The following is a 6,291-nucleotide window of genomic DNA, read 5'->3' as shown; positions in this document are numbered from 1 at the left end:
GCAGCAAAGCAGCAGCTCATGTAAGTAAACTGAGCTCTTCCAGCTGCTTAGTTCTGTTAGCTCAGTTGGTTAGAGCGTGGTGCTAATAACGCCAAGGTCGCGGGTTCGATCCCCGTACGGGCTATTCGGTTTTTCACCTGTATGCAGTGAAGGTGGTTAAACAAGTAAAATTGTGGCAGCAAATAGCATGCGTATAATTTCTGCTCACATATAGCATAGTGCCATCTCAGGGCACGCTGTGTTCATGTAAAGCACTATATCCTTATGTTGGAGAACATAAGAAATGTTTGGATTTCTTACGTTAGTCTGTTTTCCCTTAGTCCTAACAACATCACAAGTATCCCTCCCTATCTTATTTTACTTTATAATTAAAAACTGCATGGGTGGTGTTGTAGTCACCATCATGGTAGTTGGAGAGGGCAATTAATTAGTCATTTGATTATTTAAATTCCATCCGTCCTACCATTTCACACGGGCAGAATTACCCCATTGTTGTGCTGCTGTTAGGACTAAGGGAGAAAAAGATTGCTACGAACAGTACATAAAGGCAGCTAGAAATTCAGTACATAAAGGCAGCTAGAAATCTGTTGTTATTAAATGGAGTGTAACTTTTTACACAAAGAGGAGTTAGTATGGCAGTATGTTTGGTATCTAGCAACTTTGCTATGCAAGTAGGGTTAACATTTCTGCGTTTTTCCACTAGAAAAGTATCTGTATACTTTTGGCCCCTACATGTCTCCCTTCTACTAAATCTGCGGTTCAACCCCCTGATGTCATGCTTTTTCTGTCCCAAGTAACACAGGAGCAGAGAGACAGACTAAAGGAAGTTGGGGGGTGTCTATCTATCAAAGTGTGCTCCTATTTGCTCACCGGTAGCCTGCCTCTCCTAACAGCCAAACATGCAGCAAAGCAGCAGCTCATGTAAGTAAACTGAGCTCTTCCAGCTGCTTAGTTCTGTGTCATGTCTCTCACTGCTATGCAATCCAGACATGACAAAGAACTAAGCATCTAAAATCAGGCTTTTGCTTTCCTATACAGTGCATGTAGGGAAGTGTGGGAATCAAAGTATTTCAGTTCAGTACTATTAGACTGACATCTAAGGGACAGGCCCCCGGCTATGGAGAAAGCAGAAAATAGCGGAGCAGCAGCTGCAGAAATAGGGGGCACAGAATTGTTGGGCAATGAGAAAGCAGCATAGTTTGCAGTTTTTGGTGAAGGTTCAGGCACGCTTTAAGCCATTTGTGCCGGTTTAACATTCGTACTTCTTGTTTGTTAGCAGTTTCTCCTACCTCCAGGCCGATGCCATAGTTCTAAAAGGGACGCTGAATCCGGGTCGTGTGACCCATCCCGACCACCAGCATTTCCTCGTTAGTATAGTAGTGGTAAGTATCCCCGCCTGTCACGCGGAGACCGGGGTTCGATTCCCCGACGGGGAGGCCTTGCATTTTCTTAGTATAAACGACTATGTTAAGAAAGAAAGAGAAAACATTAAATAAACCTGTAGAAACGAGACAATGTGCGTGGCAGGGTGTAAGCTCCTGGCCGGTTAGCTCAGTTGGTTAGAGCGTGGTGCTAATAACGCCAAGGTCGCGGGTTCGATCCCCGTACGGGCCATTCTCTTTTTCACCTCTATGCAGTAAAGGTGGTTTAACAAGTAAAATTGAGGCAGCAAATAGCATGCGTATAATTTCTGCTCACATATAGCATAGTGCCATCTCAGGGAACGCTGTGTTCATGTAAAGCACTATATCCTTATGTTGGAGAACATAAGAAATGTTTGGATTTCTTACGTTAGTCTGTTTTCCCTTAGTCCTAACAACATCACAAGTATCCCTCCCTATCTTATTTTACTTTATAATTAAAAACTGCATGGGTGGGGTTGTAGTCACCATCATGGTAGTTGGAGAGGGCAATTAATTAGTCATTTGATTATTTAAATTCCATCCGTCCTACCATTTCACACGGGCAGAATTACCCCATTGTTGTGCTGCTGTTAGGACTAAGGGAGAAAAAGATTTCTACGAACAGTACATAAAGGCAGCTAGAAATTCAGTACATAAAGGCAGCTAGAAATCTGTTGTTATTAAATGGAGTGTAACTTTTTACACAAAGAGGAGTTATTATGGCAGTATGTTTGGTATCTAGCAACTTTGCTATGCAAGTAGGGTTAACATTTCTGCGTTTTTCCACTAGAAAAGTATCTGTATACTTTTGGCCCCTACATGTCTCCCTTCTACTAAATCTGCGGTTCAACCCCCTGTTGTCATGCTTTTTCTGTCCCAAGTAACACAGGAGCAGAGAGACAGACTACAGGAAGTTGGGGGGTGTCTTTCTATCAAAGTGTGCTCCTATTTGCTCACCGGTAGCCTGCCTCTCCTAACAGCCAAACATGCAGCAAAGCAGCAGCTCATGTAAGTAAACTGAGCTCTTCCAGCTGCTTAGTTCTGTGTCATGTCTCTCACTGCTATGCAATCCAGACATGACAAAGAACTAAGCATCTAAAATCAGGCTTTTGCTTTCCTATACAGTGCATGTAGGGAAGTGTGGGAATCAAAGTATTTCAGTTCAGTACTATTAGACTGACATCTAAGGGACAGGCCCCCGGCTATGGAGAAAGCAGAAAATAGCGGAGCAGCAGCTGCAGAAATAGGGGGCACAGAATTGTTGGGCAATGAGAAAGCAGCATAGTTTGCAGTTTTTGGTGAAGGTTCAGGCACGCTTTAAGCCATTTGTGCCGGTTTAACATTCGTACTTCTTGTTTGTTAGCAGTTTCTCCTACCTCCAGGCCGATGCCATTGTTCTAAAAGGGCCGCTGAATCAGGGTCGTGTGACCCATCCCGACCACCAGCATTTCCTCGTTAGTATAGTGGTAAGTATCCCCGCCTGTCACGCGGGAGACCGGGGTTTGATTCCCCGACGGGGAGGCCTCGCATTTTCTTAGTATAAACGACTATGTTAAGAAAGAAAGAGAAAACATTAAATAAACCTGTAGAAACGAGACAATGTGCGTGGCAGGGTGTAAGCTCCTGGCCGATTAGCTCAGTTGGTTAGAGTGTGGTGCTAATAGCGCCAAGGTCGTGGGTTTGATCCCCGTACGGGCCATTCTGTTTTTCACCTCTATGCAGTAAAGGTGGTTTAACAAGTAAAATTGTGGCAGCAAATAGCATGCGTATAATTTCTGCTCACATATAGCATAGTGCCATCTCAGGGCATGCTGTGTTCATGTAAAGCACTATATCCTTATGTTGGAGAACATAAGAAATGTTTGGATTTCTTACGTTAGTCTGTTTTCCCTTAGTCCTAACAACATCACAAGTATCCCTCCCTATCTTATTTTACTTTATAATTAAAAACTGCATGGGTGGGGTTGTAGTCACCATCATGGTAGTTGGAGAGGGCAATTAATTAGTCATTTGATTATTTAAATTCCATCCGTCCTACCATTTCACACGGGCAGAATTACCCCATTGTTGTGCTGCTGTTAGGACTAAGGGAGAAAAAGATTGCTACGAACAGTACATAAAGGCAGCTAGAAATTCAGTATGGGAATCAAAGTATTTCAGTTCAGTACTATTAGACTGACATCTAAGGGACAGGCCCCCGGCTATGGAGAAAGCAGAAAATAGCGGAGCAGCAGCTGCAGAAATAGGGGGCACAGAATTGTTGGGCAATGAGAAAGCAGCATAGTTTGCAGTTTTTGGTGAAGGTTCAGGCACGCTTTAAGCCATTTGTGCCGGTTTAACATTCGTACTTCTTGTTTGTTAGCAGTTTCTCCTACCTCTAGGCCGATGCCATTGTTCTAAAAGGGCCGCTGAATCAGGGTCGTGTGACCCATCCCGACCACCAGCATTTCCTCGTTAGTATAGTGGTAAGTATCCCCGCCTGTCACGCGGGAGACCGTGGGTCGGTTCCCCATCGGGGAGGCCTTGCATTTTCTTAGTATAAACGACTATGTTAAGAAAGAGAAAACATTAAATAAACCTGTCTAAACAAGACAATGTGCGTGGCAGGGTGTAAGCTCCTGGCCGGTTATCTCAGTTGGTTAGAGCGTGGTGCTAATAACGCCAAGGTCGCGTGTTCGATACCCGTACGGGCCATTCTGTTTTTCACCTCTATGCAGTAAAGGTGGTTTAACAAGTAAAATTGTGGCAGCAAATAGCATGCGTATAATTTCTGCTCACATATAGCATAGTGCCATCTCAGGGCACGCTGTGTTCATGTAAAGCACTATATCCTTATGTTGGACAACATAAGAAATGTTTGGATTTCTTACGTTAGTCTGTTTTCCCTTAGTCCTAACAACATCACAAGTATCCCTCCCTATCTTATTTTACTTTATAATTAAAAACTGCATGGGTGGGGTTGTAGTCACCATCATGGTAGTTGGAGAGGGCAATAAATCAGTCATTTGATTATTTAAATTCCATCCGTCCTACCATTTCACACGGGCAGAATTACCTTATTGTTGTGCTGCTGTTAGGACTAAGGGAGAAAAAGATTGCTACGAACAGTACATAAAGGCAGCTGGAAATTCAGTACATAAAGGCAGCTAGAAATCTGTTGTTATTAAATGGAGTGTAACTTTTTACACAAAGAGGAGTTATTATGGCAGTATGTTTGGTATCTAGCAACTTTGCTATGCAAGTAGGGTTAACATTTCTGCGTTTTTCCACTAGAAAAGTATCTGTATACTCTTGGCCCCTACATGTCTCCCTTCTACTAAATCTGCGGTTCAACCCCCTGTTGTCATGCTTTTTCTGTCCCAAGTAACACAGGAGCAGAGAGACAGACTACAGGAAGTTGGGGGGTGTCTATCTATCAAAGTGTGCTCCTATTTGCTCACCGGTAGCCTGCCTCTCCTAACAGCCAAACATGCAGCAAAGCAGCAGCTCATGTAAGTAAACTGAGCTCTTCCAGCTGCTTAGTTCTGTGTCATGTCTCTCACTGCTATGCAATCCAGACATGACAAAGAACTAAGCATCTAAAATCAGGCTTTTGCTTTCCTATACAGTGCATGTAGGGAAGTGTGGGAATCAAAGTATTTCAGTTCAGTACTATTACACTGACATCTAAGGGACAGGCCCCCGGCTATGGAGAAAGCAGAAAATAGCGGAGCAGCAGCTGTAGAAATAGGGGGCACAGAATTGTTGGGCAATGAGAAAGCAGCATAGTTTGCAGTTTTTGGTGAAGGTTCAGGCACGCTTTAAGCCATTTGTGCCGGCTTAACATTCGTACTTCTTGTTTGTTAGCAGTTTCTCCTACCTCCAGGCCGATGCCATTGTTCTAAAAGGGCCGCTGAATCAGGGTCGTGTGACCCATCCTTACCACCAGCATTTCCTCGTTAGTATAGTGGTAAGTATCCCCGCCTGTCACGCGGGAGACCGGGGTTCGATTCCCCGACGGGGAGGCCTTGCTTTTTCTTAGTGTAAACGAAGAAAGAGAAAAATTTAAATAAACGTGTTGAAACAAGACAATGTGCGTGGCAGGGTGTAAGCTCCTGGCCGGTTAGCTCAGTTGGTTAGAGCGTGGTGCTAATAATGCCAAGGTCGCAGGTTCGATCCCCGTACGGGCCATTCTGTTTTTCACCTCTATGCAGTAAAGGTGGTTTAACAAGTAAAATTGTGGCAGCAAATAGCATGCGTATAATTTCTGCTCACATATAGCATAGTGCCATCTCAGGGCACGCTGTGTTCATGTAAAGCACTATATCCTTATGTTGGACAACTAGAGTTGAGCGAACACCTGGATGTTCGGGTTCGACGAGTTCGGCCGAACTTTCGAAAAATGTTCGGGTTCGGGATCCGAACTCGACCCGAACTTCATCCCGAACCCGAACTTCATCCCGAACCCGAACCCCATAGAAGTCAATGGGGACCCGAACTTTTGGGCACTAAAAAGGCTGTAAAACACACCCGGAAAGGGCTAGAGGGCTGCAAAAGGCAGCAAAATGTAGTTAAATCCCCTGCAAAGAAATGTAGATAGGGAAATGATGAGTTAACATAAAATAAATAAAAATTAAACAATATTAATTGGAGTGAGGTCCCATAGCACAGAATCAGACTTCAAGTCACCCACCAATGGAGAAGGTCACTTACTATTATTTTGACCACAGCACCCAGACAAAGGAGAGAGGTCCCACAGCAGAGAACCAGGCATCATATCACCCACCACAGGAGTAGGCCACCATTTAGTTACTTTGACCCCTACACCCAGACGGAGGAGAGAGGTTACACAGCAGAGAATCAGGCATTTAGATCACCCACCACAGGAGTAGGCCACCATTGAATCAGA

General features: G+C 44.2%; 2 non-coding genes across 2 annotated transcripts; both read left to right on the top strand.

Moving 5' to 3' along the window:
- Positions 1 to 1,540: 1,540 nt before the first annotated feature.
- TRNAI-AAU lies at positions 1,541 to 1,614 on the top strand. Its single transcript has one exon. It is a non-coding gene; the product is annotated as a tRNA-Ile (tRNA).
- A 3,721-nt stretch (positions 1,615 to 5,335) lies between these two features.
- Positions 5,336 to 5,407, top strand: TRNAD-GUC. The gene has a single exon. It is a non-coding gene; the product is annotated as a tRNA-Asp (tRNA).
- The last annotated feature ends 884 nt before the right edge of the window (positions 5,408 to 6,291 follow it).

Source organism: Bufo bufo, unplaced genomic scaffold (assembly GCF_905171765.1).
Source record: "Bufo bufo unplaced genomic scaffold, aBufBuf1.1, whole genome shotgun sequence".
Classification (NCBI taxonomy): Eukaryota; Metazoa; Chordata; class Amphibia; order Anura; family Bufonidae; genus Bufo; species Bufo bufo.
Note: the sequence above shows the minus strand (reverse complement) of the source record. Positions and strands in the feature narration are given on the sequence as shown.